Source organism: Pinus tabuliformis, chromosome 3_1 (genome assembly GCF_031772625.1).
Source record: "Pinus tabuliformis cultivar Carrire ecotype Pingquan chromosome 3_1, CPIR1, whole genome shotgun sequence".
In the NCBI taxonomy this organism is placed as follows: Eukaryota; Viridiplantae; Streptophyta; class Pinopsida; order Pinales; family Pinaceae; genus Pinus; species Pinus tabuliformis.
In genome coordinates, this window is record NC_142301.1 from 308,954,335 (window position 1) to 308,968,872 (window position 14,538).

Sequence of the window (14,538 nt, forward strand, 5' to 3'; positions counted from 1 at the left end):
ATGAATGACAATGATTTTGAGCTAAGTATTCCCACCTTCCTTAGCTTACACCTAGTGTTCAATATAGATCTCGTTCAGCCATACTTTCTACCATTATTAGACACATCAAAGATAGTAGAGTAGTTGGAAATTACAGAGAGAAACCCTAACTACATGGAATAGGAAACCATTAATAATATCATGGAATCATAGGTTAAGGTCACTCGCCAATATAGGATCTGTGTTTACTAGGTTGTCAAAGAAGGGTATCTCTTTCACCAAGGCAAGCAACTCACCCAAGGACAATATGAATACAAATTTCCCCATATAATGGGGCCCTCAACACAATGGATACCATTTCTTCCTAAGGGGGGAGGACTAATATAGGTGGATATAAGTGGCCACCCACCTATGCGACTAGCTCAAAGCATAATTGTCCATCTTCACATTTTTTTCTATAGTTTTTTGGGTCATAAATTTGCAGGACCGTTTTGAGGCCCTAAATGATATTTTGTTGACATGGAAAGGGCCTAGTATATAGACATATGCATGGCTTGGGATTGGTCATAATATTTTATTCTTAGCTATACCTTTCCAATGAGTAGACGAGCACACCAAACTGACATTGTATGCAAAAGTTACAACCCCAACAATTTGATGTACTAACTAACCCCATTGGGGCCACAAATCTTTTGGTGTTTCATCTCGAAAAGTTATATTTTTGAATTTTGAGGGTTTCCTCATTACTAATTTATGTTAAACACGATCTTTCATCCTCATTGTAATAATATTTGGTGAATGCACATAGTTGTCACATCTCTTCTTAGAGATAAGCTACCACCATTTGAGTGAGTTTGTTTCATTCTGCAATATTTATAATTTCAACACATTCCATTTACGAACATAATTCAAGATTTATTGTATCTCTATGTTTTTTTTATAAATTTTATTTCATTTCATTCTCTCCATAAATCCATACCAATGTCCTTATTGAAGACCTTCCTATGCCACATTTTGTAAGAAAAGTTTCATGTGAATGGATTTGTTTATATTTCTATTATAGCCACTACAACTCCCCTCAAAAAATTTTCACATGCCTTAATTTTGGAGCCTACCTTCTATCCACAAGGACCCATATTTCAATGCCATCACATATTTTGTCTGAATTTGAAGACTTATCTTTGCATGTAGAGCCTGTCATAACTTAGTTTGATCTTAAATGACCATTTTCTAACACAAGCCTTTCCTTCCTTGATCTTGCACTTCTTTCCTTCCTTCCCTCTTGGGATTATGTATTCCACTGTCTTTGGAAACTATGCTAGCACCTTGAGGTTCACAACTACGCAATCTTGGAAGGCAGGTAGTCATTGAGCTCAAAAATTTTCACTAAGCCTCGTCCTCCAGTTAGAAACTGTATAATTCATTGAGGCAAGGGATTTCAAAATCCCTTGATTATGTAGTCCTCTGTTTCAGTGTGAATAGGAAGTTTCATAGAAAAGGATAAGCTTTCATCCCTAAAAAATATGGATTTCCTAATTAATTTCTTATTAGGTCCACTAGGTTGCTAATTATGAATTTCATACAAGTGACTCTTGATTTTAGGCATGTACATCATAAAACCTAACCCAACTAGATCTATTTAATAGATGTCTCTAGTGATCATTTCCGCATTCAATACTAGATTTTTATCCTTCTCAATGAGATCAAGGAACTTTCGGCTAATTTTGCGGCTATTTACTTGGTGAGTTGTGCATGTGTCACTTTTTGTAGCTTTTTGTGTTGCTTTTGTCGCTTTTGCTTCTATGAGTGCTATTTTTCCTGTTTCTTTTCATGGTTGCCAAATGTTTTACTATTATTATCTTGGGAAAGTGTTGGTTCATTCCATTGTTCACATTTTCTAAGTGTCACATAAACTTCTTGTTTTTTCCCACTAGCAATTGTTGTTGCTCAGTCATTTTATGCATGTTAGTTTTTCATGTTTCATGTTTATTTTATGCACTTAGTTTTCACTGATCTAGCTTCCCCTCAATCCAATCTACATTCCTTCCTTCCCTAGCACTTAGATATGTCATTTTTCTCTCTCCTTCAGGGGAATATCTGCATAATCATGGCTAGTAGTTACCCCTTTCAACTACGCAATTCATAATCTCTATTTGAATAAGGAATTCCTCAGGGGGGTGGGATTAGTAATAATGAGATTGTTAAATAATTTTCATGAATATTATTTTAGCCCTTTTTATTTCCTATTACTTATGAGAGAATTGATATGTTCATACAACCAATCACATGAGCATCACACACATTTTGACACTAGTGTTTTCACTTGGGAACCGAGGGAAAAAACCACAAAAGTGTTGTCTGTTTATGATGTAAATTAAGCACCTACTTAATTACATAAGTTGTTTTGTGAGAACCCACTCATAGGAGGCACCAACCCCCTTAGGTTATAAAGAAACAACGTGCCAAGAATCACCAACCTCTTATGAATGCAGGATACAACTTGCTCTTTCCATTGTTCTACTATTTCATACAATTTTCAAACTAAAACAGAGGCATATACAATTATGAAAATACCAATGAGGTTGATTGCAAAAACAACTTTTTTTCTCAGTCAACTATTGTTCCACAAACTCCCCTTGGCCTCATACAACTTCTCTTTTCCCACTTCTCACAAAAAAATATCCTCAACACTCTGCCTTCTCTCCCACGGGCTCTCTATTGCACAATCTTAAGCTCTTCTTACATTGATATTCTCACAACAATCCCTCTACTTTCACTACTCAACACACTCTATACTCTCATAGCTCTCATACCTTAGCACTTCAACAATATGCTATTCTCCCCCATAATTACTCGATGATTTTCATCCTCTGATGCACACTACACAATGATGTCTCTCCTGCCTATGTCCATACTGCCTGAGTGTATCTCAGTATGGCTCCTCCTACTACTATTGCATCTGCTGGTTGAGATCTACCATGGACTTAAACACAAAGATGGGATGATGGATTATCCATTAAATCTATGCATAATCCTCCATATCGAGAATTTAATATCAGGTGTATTTTACACTCTATCGTGACTCTCATTCTTATTCATTGCTCCACAGAGCTTGACAACACTTAGGAATGGCCACTTTGTTCCTCATTTAGATCTACCAGATGTGCATGTGAAGCAGGTGATTTCTTTCTCCATGCCTTCATTTCTTCTTTGTTAAATTTTTTCCTCGTTCCCTTGTCTCTATGCCTTCTGTAGATAAAGCTAACTTCATAAACCAACTCCACTAATATGCATTTAATATTCATCTCCCGACCCATTCATCCATTTAACTCACTGTATTTGTTTCATTGGAACCCCCTCATATCATAACTTAAACAAACGAAATGTTTACAATATTACACAGCCCCAATATCCTTAGCCCCCTTGGCACTTATCTCCTTGAGTGTTTACTTTCTCGTATGACTGGGCCTGTGGCCATCAACTTAGCTTACCAATGTAGCTTTATATTAGAGCCCATCTGTATTGTAACTTCTGCAAAGTCTCAATTGTGTCTTAGCTCCCTCTGTTTATCCCTTGGTTCCTTTGACCTCTATAAAACCATGTGCTAGATAATATCAAAGCCCTTATATATCGCAACTTTCCAAATGCCATTTTCACAGGAGTTACGATGTCCTCATTCTCCAATATACTGACCTCTAATATGCTGACATCACTTCTACATATGGTGACTCCTGAGTTGCGACATGTGCCACCTTGATTTTCACCATTGGACCACAGAAAGTGCCAAAACAAGATTCCATGTTTCCACTGTACTATCACATAATGCTGACATAAATTGCCACTTCAGCTTCTCGGAGCCAATGACATGCCACCATATCTCCTACTGGAGGAGAGAGAAAGAGTCCCAATTAGCCTTGGTTTTGAAACAAAATCCTTTTTTAATTCTACTAAGCATCCCTCGGCACTTTAAAAATATTCGCAGCAATGAATATTGTAACTTCTCAAAATATGGATGTTAAGAAGTTGTAATATTCTAATATGCCTTGACCTCTAATATTTCAATGAAATTTAGATTTTGATATCCCGATATGACTTGCTCCGAGGTTCTAATATTCCAATCTCCAATATACCCTACTCTTGGGTTCTGTTATTGTTATCGGGAAATATAGTGTCTATGCAGAGCTGCTAGTCCCACTAAGACAGGTAGATATCTTAGAAACAAACAGATTAAAGTTACTTTCGTTTTCCTTTATGAGAAGTAGATAGGAGAGGATCAAAGCATACCAACCTCGATCTTTCGCTCAGTTCTTTGCTTGTTCCTTCTCCTCACCGACAGGTCTTTGCCGCTTCTCCCTCGACCACTCCGCTTCAAAGAGTACCTATAAAGTCAAAGCAGCATAATACCTTCAAAGTGCAGAGATCTACAATAATAAGCAATATACGACCAGATATATATTGACTACACAAATGCATATACTATCAGACATACAAGAATGTGGAGGAAAACTTGAATAGCTTTATTGATGTAAAGATTAGAAGAGAGGATTACAACCCATTGATCTGACCCAGTGTCATCCTCCCAGCATGAAAGCCCTTCTTCACCTCATGAAAAGCTTAGGTCACCCAACACTATGATATTCCGCCAGGAAACAAACAACACTTCCTTACAAGATATAAAATTCTAGCCTCTGGATCTCTGGGATGAGGGATCCATATATAAATGATTGCAGGGAGGTGAGTCAGCTTCTGGGATTTTGATTAGTGTCTTCTCTCTGATAGTTCTTGATTCCACTTGGAGATTGATGATCTCTTACTCATCCCTAGGCGAATTCAGAGAGGCAAGTGTCACAAGAGAAGTTTTTGGAAGATTCCATGATCATCCACCTCTCAAATTGTCTCTGCCATTTGTCCATTCTCATCCATCACACCCTACAGAAGGGCTTTCCAGCATGCATCGCACCTTTTACATTGGGCAGGTGAGATGCATCGCACCCTTAGCACTGAGCAGCCTGTATGGTCCAGTTTTGACCAGTTCTAAGCAGTTTTCTGTGGAGAAGTTCTGGGAGATGATGTAATCAGCTGACCTTGTTCCTTTAGGGCATGAAACAACACTTTTAGGGACTTAAAAGCCCTTGGTTTATGGACATATATGATTGGGGTTGTAGTGCCCAAAAATGTCTATAACAGTTTCCCCCTAAAGCATGAGGTCGTTAATCTTTTGATGTCAGGTGAAATGCTTTATCATGAGGATCTGAGGTTTTTTGAACTGGAAGGTAACCTGTAATAAGATACAATACAATACATTATATTCATAACATTTTCATGATCTAGCTGAGGCAGGCATTCCCATGCTCAGCTTTAGAAATTCATTTTCATGTACATAGGATAGATGACCGTCTGTGCGGCAGACTGATGATTCTGATAGAGCCATCATCCTTTGATTTAGATGATCATCTGTGCAACCATTTTCGATCTGCCGCGAAGGGTTTTGGTTATTTATTTATAGTGGATGTGGCGATCTGATCCGCACTCGCTGTTTAGGTGAGATCTGGTTAGTCACTGGCATCTGAAAATTTTGAGTGAATAAGTTTGTTTGTACATTTTGGATTCTAGATCTAATCTTCTGCGGCTAAATCTAGATCTAGGCGGCTAAGTTCTAGATCTAATCTTCTGCAGTGAGATCTAGATCTAATATTATCTTTTTCTTTATTTCTTTGCGGCTGGGTTCTACGGGCAAGTAAAATATGGCTCCCAACTTCGCGAAAATAGCTGCTGGCTCATCCGCTTCTGGAGAGCAAGCTCCTGCCCATATCGTCAGTGAAGCCCCAGCTCCCAGTGTCCAGGTGGGCTAGGCCTCACTCGATGAGGCTTTGAAGTTTTCCGAAAGTGCCCTAATCTGCCGGTTCAATGGTTTTTGGCCGCGACTGACAGATCTTCACAACTGGATCTCGGAGGTATGGAAGCCTGTCATTTCTGATGAAATTAATATCTACCCCTGTGCTAGGGGTTTCTTTATAGTAGATTTTGAAAATCCTGAAAGCAGACAATGTATTTTAGATTCCAGCCCTTGGTTTTGGGAAAAATCAGGCCTATTCATGAAGCCATGGAACCCATCATTCGATCCCTCTACAACATTCATAACTTCAGCACCAATTTGGGTGAGATTGCCAAGCCTACCTTTCCATCTTTGGAATCTCTCCTCGCTAAAAGCCATTGGAAATGCAATTGGGAAATTTTACTGCAGGTGCCCAGAAACAGAGGAATATGCAAGAACCACCTATGCACGCATCTGCGTGGAAATGGATTTCAGCACCGGATTCCCAGCTGAAATAAATCTAACAAGTAAATACTATGTGTGGAACCAGAAACTCGATTATGAAAGTGTCCTCTTCATATGTCGATCCTGCTTTGAGACATGGAATCTAGCCAAAAATTTCCCAAAAGCCTCCCAGAAAAATTCTGCTAGAAACAACCACCACAGATCTACATGGTGGGAAGGAGGACAAAAAGAAAACTACACTGTCATCAAAGAAGAATACTCTAGAGAAAAGTCTGAATCACAAGAAAACGGGCAGGAAAGAAACAACTCTCAAGACAGGGAGGGAGAAAGCCCCGCCCAACAAATCAATAGTTATGAGGATTCGATCGCACAAAATAAATCTTCATTTAACAGCAAAGCAGATCTCCTAGATCAAACTTCTTCTCCGACTATCTTCAAAAGGACGAACACAATAGATCGCAAAGCTAAGACACCAATGTCCCAAGAACCAAAAGAGATGAAGGGGATGCAAGATAAAGGAAGTTGGAAGACCGTAGAGAAAAAAAAGAAAGCTACAGCACCAATCTCGCCAAGAAAGACGAGGAGCCAGATAATTAAAAACTAAGAAAATTATAGGTCCGATAGACCAATTTGGTCTCAGTGGACGTTAACCAACGTCATCATCATCATCACATTTGATGTATTTATTTTCCTGAATATATCGCAGCCCGGATGGATGAAACTAGATCCGAGGTCTTCAAACTCGTCCAATCTTCTCCCAAAGTACAAGCCAATCCATGTGAAAAATGTTCTGGATTCGAACATGGAAAGACATTGCCTGATTACCAGCCAATGATGTAAGCTATTAACATGCACGAGAGGAATCACCAATAATGATGATGAACCTCAAGGTATGACAGTACAATTCACGTGGTGTGAAAATGGGACTTGGCGTTGAACACCACGCAAAATCTCTCGGTCGAAGGCCATTGATGTAAACCTGTCGCCGAAAGTGAGAAACTTGCCATTGAGGCATGCAAGCTTCAAAGTACTAAAAGGGTTGTTCCTAGGTCGACTTCTTGGATAATGAATTGATGTCGACAAGAAGAGACCCATCGTAGGAGGGTCTTAATTATTCCCACATCTATGACACAGAATGGAGCAAATGACATTTGGAGGTGAAAGCGATCTGATGATACAGGGTTCAGGGTGGCGGTCATGAAAGAATGAAGCGTAAAGGTATTGCAGCGGATGAGACACAATATGGGTTGGTGAATTCTCTGATCGACTTCTCTTGAACATATCGGCGACACTGAAATGGATTGGTAGCATTAACCACAAATATGGATGGTATGGTGTACCAATGGTAATATGACCGGTGAATGGAATAAGCCAACCTGACTTAATCATGGTGATGGAGCGAAAGTGTCATGTTCAAGAGCGACTCGCTACCAATAAATTTTCTTCAAGTTTTCTTCCCAATTTTTCCCCGGTCATTGCTGACTAGTACCTCTTTATTTTTATCAAGCTTGAGGAGGATAAAATATGCTTGTTCTATAATTTGCCCTTCAGGCAAACCTGTCGTTATGTTTTAACGAGCCTAGCGAAAGTGAAACTCGTTCTTGTTTGCATGGACAAGTTTGTCGCTATTAGTTTTAATCAGTTTAACGACAAAGACAACTCGGTCCTTTTTCAATTTTAGAGAGTCTGAAAAGGGATGGAAAGGAAACTCCAGTGATCCTTTTTCGTCATGTTATCCCTTAAGTCCGAAAAAGTATAAAATAATACGAAAGGGATGAATTTTTGGTAGTTTTAACGAGTCAAACAAGACAATTGCTCGATCTTTTTGTGTAATAATCCCTCAGGTCCAAAAAGATTAAACTATAGAGGAGGGATAGCACTCCCGGTAGCTTTAACAAGCTAGAGAGGCCAACTGCTTGGCCATATTTTCATATTTTACGAGTCAGACGAAAAGAGCTTAAAGGAGACTCGCCTCTTGAGGAACGAGTCATATTTTCAGGTAACAACTAATTCCAGGTAAGGTTTGGAATTTTCCAATCATGGCAGTGTCACAAGGATGGCTAACAAAATCACTCTTCGCAGCTGTTCCTCAAAAGGGGTAAACAATCAAATGGAGGCGAATGATCGACTAAAACAGAGTGGAGGTGACGGTAAGAACACGACCAGGGCTCAAAAAGTTGGTGATAATGCGTTTGAAATGGTTATTTACCAAAGGTTGGTTCAGTTTTTAATGAGCTTAAACTCTGGGGGGAACGTTTCGTCATTGCTTAGGTTTAATTTTTAACGAGCTTGAACTTCACATAAAAACTGCTCGTGCCAATTGTATAATAAGGATGTCTCATCGATAGGTTCAATTTTTAGGGAGCTTGCACCATTCAAAACTTTGCTCCGCTGCCTCTTGCATGTAAGCTAGGAACAACCAACTATTGTCTTAGGGGTTAGTTAACTACTGAGGTCAGGTAGGAAATTTTTTCCTTTATTTCACTGGTGCCATTTGGCCCCTGCGAAGGCGAATGGTCGATTCGACCACTCACCTAACTTAAGCAGTTGAAGTTAGCGAAACTATGGAGTTAGCGTTACACTGGTCACTTTTCACTTGCGCACAAAAGGTTTGCATGCCCCCAGGTATAGCGAAGTAGATATTCCCATGTTACCCCTCAATTTGCAGACAAAACAATTGTTCTATCGGGAAAGGCCTACCTTTTCTAGGTTACCCTTCAATTTGCAGACAAAACATTCGTTCTATCGGGAAAGGCCTACCTTCTAACAGAGGTACCTTATTCTGGTCTAATCCCATTTTCCTATATGGACAGGTGTGTCAGACTAGTCATATATCCTCTGCAGAAACCTACCCTATACCTAAAGTTTTTCTGCCAAAGCAGACCAGGGTGCATGCCCCCTGGGTTTTAGTCATGGCCACCGAATTACTCGCATTCTTCAGGTGGATGGACTGGAGATTGATGAGACATTGCTTGCATGAAAAGACCGCTTAGGGATGGTATTTGACTATTAGCTATGTGTGAGCTGGGGAACGAAAGCTGGTCTACAAGCTGGACCACTCGGTCTTCATGCGGAAAACACATTACTCGAAAGAGTGAGGAGACAATGGCTCCCATGTTATAAATATAGTCGTGCCCAAGGAGCATATTATAACCTAAAGGTCCTTGGACTACCATTACGTTCAGATACATGGTTTTCCCTCTCAAGGTTATAGGCAAACTTGGAAGGATCCCTAACGATCGACTGGTTCCTTTATCAAACCCTATTAGATTTCGCATCTCAGGCAGAAGCGATGGTGAACCAAGCACTTTCCAAGCAGTTGAGGAAAGGATACTCATAGAAGCCCCCTCATCTATGATGGTACCAACCATGACCATTCTGTAGGTTTGAACAATGATTCGGAATGGTACACTAGCCGGTAAACGGGGTCTGCCTAGTAGATTCCAATCGAAGAAAATGACTAGGCTGCTCAGAGGTGGGACCGAATAAACGGCTGGGTATGACTTTGACAGACTTCCTTCCCGCGGTAAAGGAACGGGTAGATTTCCCCCATATTGATCAGAGTCTGTTTTTATGAAAATAATTTGAACGGTGTCGTTCTCATTCTCTTCAGTGATTGTATCATCTAAAGATGGACCTTCCAAAGACAAGACCAGGTCGACTGCCGCCTCAACCTTTTGACTTTCGTCTAGTATGGATTCAGCGGGTTTATCTTCAACAATAGATGCTTCGATCGACCAAAAAATTGTGTAGGGCAGATTTTCAACTAGCGATGGACTTGGCAAGAGTTTCTTGTATCCAGGAGGAAGCCGCAGTGGTGAAGTGGGATGGTTATCCAAGACTCTTTTAGCTTCGTCCAGGAAGGGACAACAGTGGATAGCATGATGGCCTTCGCACAGTTTGCAAGGAAATTTACATCTTCCTTTCTATCCAGAGACTTTGTTTTCACTAGTTGATGGTGTGATTTCAACATGATCGTCAGAGGTTGATGACACTGGATTGTGCAAACGAGGAGACCAGTCCCTTAAGATCCAGGGGATACAAGGACAATCTCGATGATAGTGGTCCCCTTTGCAAATGACACATGGAGATTTAGGTCTCGATGGTGTCGTGTGTGGATTTTCGCTAGATGATGCGTGGCTACCCCTTTTTGCCTTTAGCTCCTTCTTCTCCTTCCCCTTCTTCTCCTTCTTAGTTACTTGATTTTTTTCTTTACCAGCTTCATCAAGCGAAGAGGAAGGAGGAGAGGGAGAAACGGAAAAAGTAGAAGGTTGGGGGGTAACTCTAGTATCATCTAGTTGCTGACTTGATTTTTCAGGAATCACGGTATTTTGAACGATGGAGGTCGAGAAGAGCCATATTGGCAAGCCAATCATCAATCCTGGAAGTGACAATGTGGCCATATGGGGTGCACCAACATCTCCCCAAGAGGAGAAAGGACCAGGATTTCCTCCAAGGGGAAATCCTTGGTTGGTTGACTTCATTTTCTCAACCTAAGACCAATGAGGGAACAGTGACGTTATTCCAATTAAAATAAATTTTAGATGCTATGACACAACCTGCTTTTTCAATTTTTAAGAGTCGAGGAAAAATAAAGATGACTCTAGTCGCCTTCGATTTTTAATGAGCCTGAAGTGACAAGTGCTCAGATGGACCTTTTCTTTTAAGGAGTCTGAAAAGGAATGAAAGAGACTACTATGGAAATCTAGACAGAGGGATTACCAAACCAATCAAAAAACTACAGAATACTTTTTACAGTATGGCAGTCAATCTTCCCGAATGCTGTGTTCAGTGCATTGCGATCGATAGGGCGGCAGACACAGCTTCCTATGGATAAAGGATATAGCCTATTATGGTCTCCCAATATATACTCGACAGTACATGGGAGCACAAGTCCATACTGGCACTTGTCGTCTCAAAGAGGAGGAATCACCCAACCAACAATGAAAGCGATAGTTACCAGGCTTTACGACGCCAGAATACGTCTCTAGCCTAGACTTCTAAATGTTGTGCGTTAGGTTCCAAAGCATTTTTATGTTCATTGAATTTATTTTACAGTTGATCTTTCTTAAGAAATTTGCCTTTCAGGTTCACCATGTGATGTAGATATATAATTCCTAAAATGAAATCTAAGATGATAAACAATCATTTAATCTTCTTTTTGCAATGAAAATCCTAGCTACTAAAGAAAGAGAGATGATATTCTTTCAACACAGAGCAGAGAGCACACACTAGATGCACTGTCCTAAATCAAACCAACAAGTAGTCAAAATGCAAATACACATGCATGTATTTGTTTTCCACTTTCTTAATGTGTGAATGACATAAAGAATGCTGAGTACAAATCTGAATTATCTTTTAAAAGCGACAATACTAACAAATTTCTCTTCAAAAACGAAAGGAAGATAATGACGACACTTTGTGACTTTGAATTGAAAACTAGTTTTGACACTTGAAAAACTACTAATTCAAGTCAAATACAAGAGTAACTGTATAATCGACCATCAAGAACGATAGGATTCTTTTCTTTGACTGAAAACGACACTTCCAAATCAAAAGACGACAGTTTGATTACGCTACTTTTTGTAAAAGAGAACTGTAAATGGCACACAATACATAAAAACATTCACAATTCTTTGTACTATGGAGGCAGAATCATGCAAAGGAAGGGAGTTTCCATAGTGGTATACTGATCACAGACAGCAAAACTCCTTAATAAAGCTGAAGAGAGTGAACAAAGAAACCAAAATCTGGAAGCAGAAGAGGTCTTATCTGATCAGCGCACCTGCAACAGAAGGAAAGTGCGATGCAACACATCTACTGCACACGGGAGGTGAAATGCATCCAGATTCCCAAGAGGAGAAAGTGCAATGGTCTAGGGACGAGACTTCAACTTCGTTCTTGATCACAGTTTGCGGCTTCGTTCAGGGATTTAGGCCGAGCAAATGATAGTCAGTAAATAGAAATCACAGGGGCTAATCTAATGAGGTTACTAGAGCCACCACTAGGGCAATTAGGATGTTTGAAAATCGATTGTTCAGTTTATAAACAAAACCTAGAGATAGATTGAAGCAGCATTGATCTACTTTGTACTTGCATAGCAAATGCAGTTCGAAGGCTAGCTGGCTTAACTTCAGGCTCCGTCTATAAGTTTATAAAGAAAACAAGTATAAACAAGCAAACAAGATATTCACTCCCCAGTGGAGTCACCATTTTGTTATCGGGAAATATAGTGTCTATGCAGAGCTGCTAGTCCCACTAAGATGGGTAGCTATCTTAGAAACAAATAGATTAAAGTTACTTTTGTTTTCCTTTATGAGAAGTAGATAGGATAGGATCAAAGAATACCAACCTCGATCTTTCGCTCGGTTCTTTGCTTGTTCCTTCTCCTCACCAACAGGTCTTTGCCGCTTCTGTTATATACGTAGGGGGGATAATATGGGGTACCAAGGGAGGTACCCAAGGTAATAATGTAATAATGGGAGGGGCCATAGTAATAAATAAGGTGGTTAACCCATGTCATGTAAGGGACCACAAGTAGTTAATAATAATGTAAGGGGCCCATGGTATTAGTTGATGGTATGAGGAAACCATGGTAATGATACATGGTATTGTATGTATGAGGCCTATATAAAGGCTAGAGACTCCATATGAAGATGAAGATAAGTATTCGTGTATGAACAGGCATATGGCTTGTGGAGTGTTTTCCTTCCTTAAGGAGTGAATGTATGGTGTTTCCCTACCTTAAGGGTTTTGATATTAATAAAGAGAATCATTTCTATCTATTTCAATCTTATTATTCTTGGGTTTATTTCTGTTATCATATATCTTTTGGATTAGATCTACAACAAGTGGTGTTATATACCTAGGGGGGATAATATGGGGTACCAAGGGAGGTACCCAAGGTAATAATGTAATAATGGGATGGGCCATAGTAATAAATAAGGTGGTTAACCCATGTCATGTAAGGGACCACAAGTAGTTAATAATAATGTAAAGGGCCCATGATATTAGGAAACCATGGTAATGATGCATGGTATTGTATGTATGAGGCCTATATAGAGGCTAGAGACTCCACATGGAGATACATGAAGATGAAGAGAAGGATTATTGTATGAACAAGCATATGGTTTGTGGAGTGTTCTCCTTCCTTAAGGAGTGAATGCATGGTGTTGCCCTACCATAAGGGTTTTGATAATAAAGAAGCATTTCTATCTATTTCTATCTTGTTATTCTTGGGTTTATTTCTGTTATCATATATCTTTGGATCAGATATACAACAATTGGTATCAGAGCTACAGCAAGTGGTATCAGAGCACTTTCTTGGGCAAACCGTGGAGAATTTTTTTTTTATTTTTTGCAGGGATTTTTGGGTGGCGAATTTGCAGATCAGATCTGTACGTTTTGGTTCAATATCTGCAGAATCTAATTGCAGATCTGTATTCCTTGTGAAAAAATAGCCGATTTCAAAAAAAAAATCGGTTGAATCGGAGTCCGGATGAAGGAGATATCGCTGATCTAAAAATCAGTGGGGTTGCAGAGAATTTTTAGGGCCAGTGAATTTGCGGCGCAGATCTGGACGTCCTTGTGCCAGATCTGTAAGATCTAATTGTAGATCTGGAATCCTTGTGACAAAACACCTGATTTCAAAAAAACAATCAGGCGAATCGGAGTTCGGATGAGGAAGATATCGCTGATTTAAAATCAGCTCTTTTTTCAGAAATTTTGGGTGACGGCGGGAAAGTTGCAGCGCAGATCTGGAATTCTAGTGTCTGGATCAAAATTTCTATCACATGGGCAGATGCAGAATGATGGTTCCATTTCTAAAAACAGGTCATAATAAGGATTTTGAGCAATATTGACGGATTTGTGGCCATTTCAAATTTTCGCCAAGTTTTTTCAAAACCCTCTTCATGGCTTCTAGCAAGATTCTATATTTTATAGGAACAGATGATGGTCCTACTATTGAAGAATTTATACAAAGATACAAGTCCTCACATGGGAAATATTGGAGGCTTCCAATAACATGTAGTATGAGAGATGAGGCTAAAAATTGGTGGTTATCACTTGACCACCAGCAGTTGACCAACATTTCAGATGCAGAATTTGAAAAAGTCTTTTTGGACAAATGGTCTCGGGCTAGAAAAAAGGAGAATGAGACACATAAGGGTTTAATTGCTACGGGTGTTTCCTTATTGCAGGTTCATGGATTGATTCAGAAGGAGAAAATCATTGTGTATATAAATCTGAGTTGCAAGCAAAATCTCATAAATATCAAC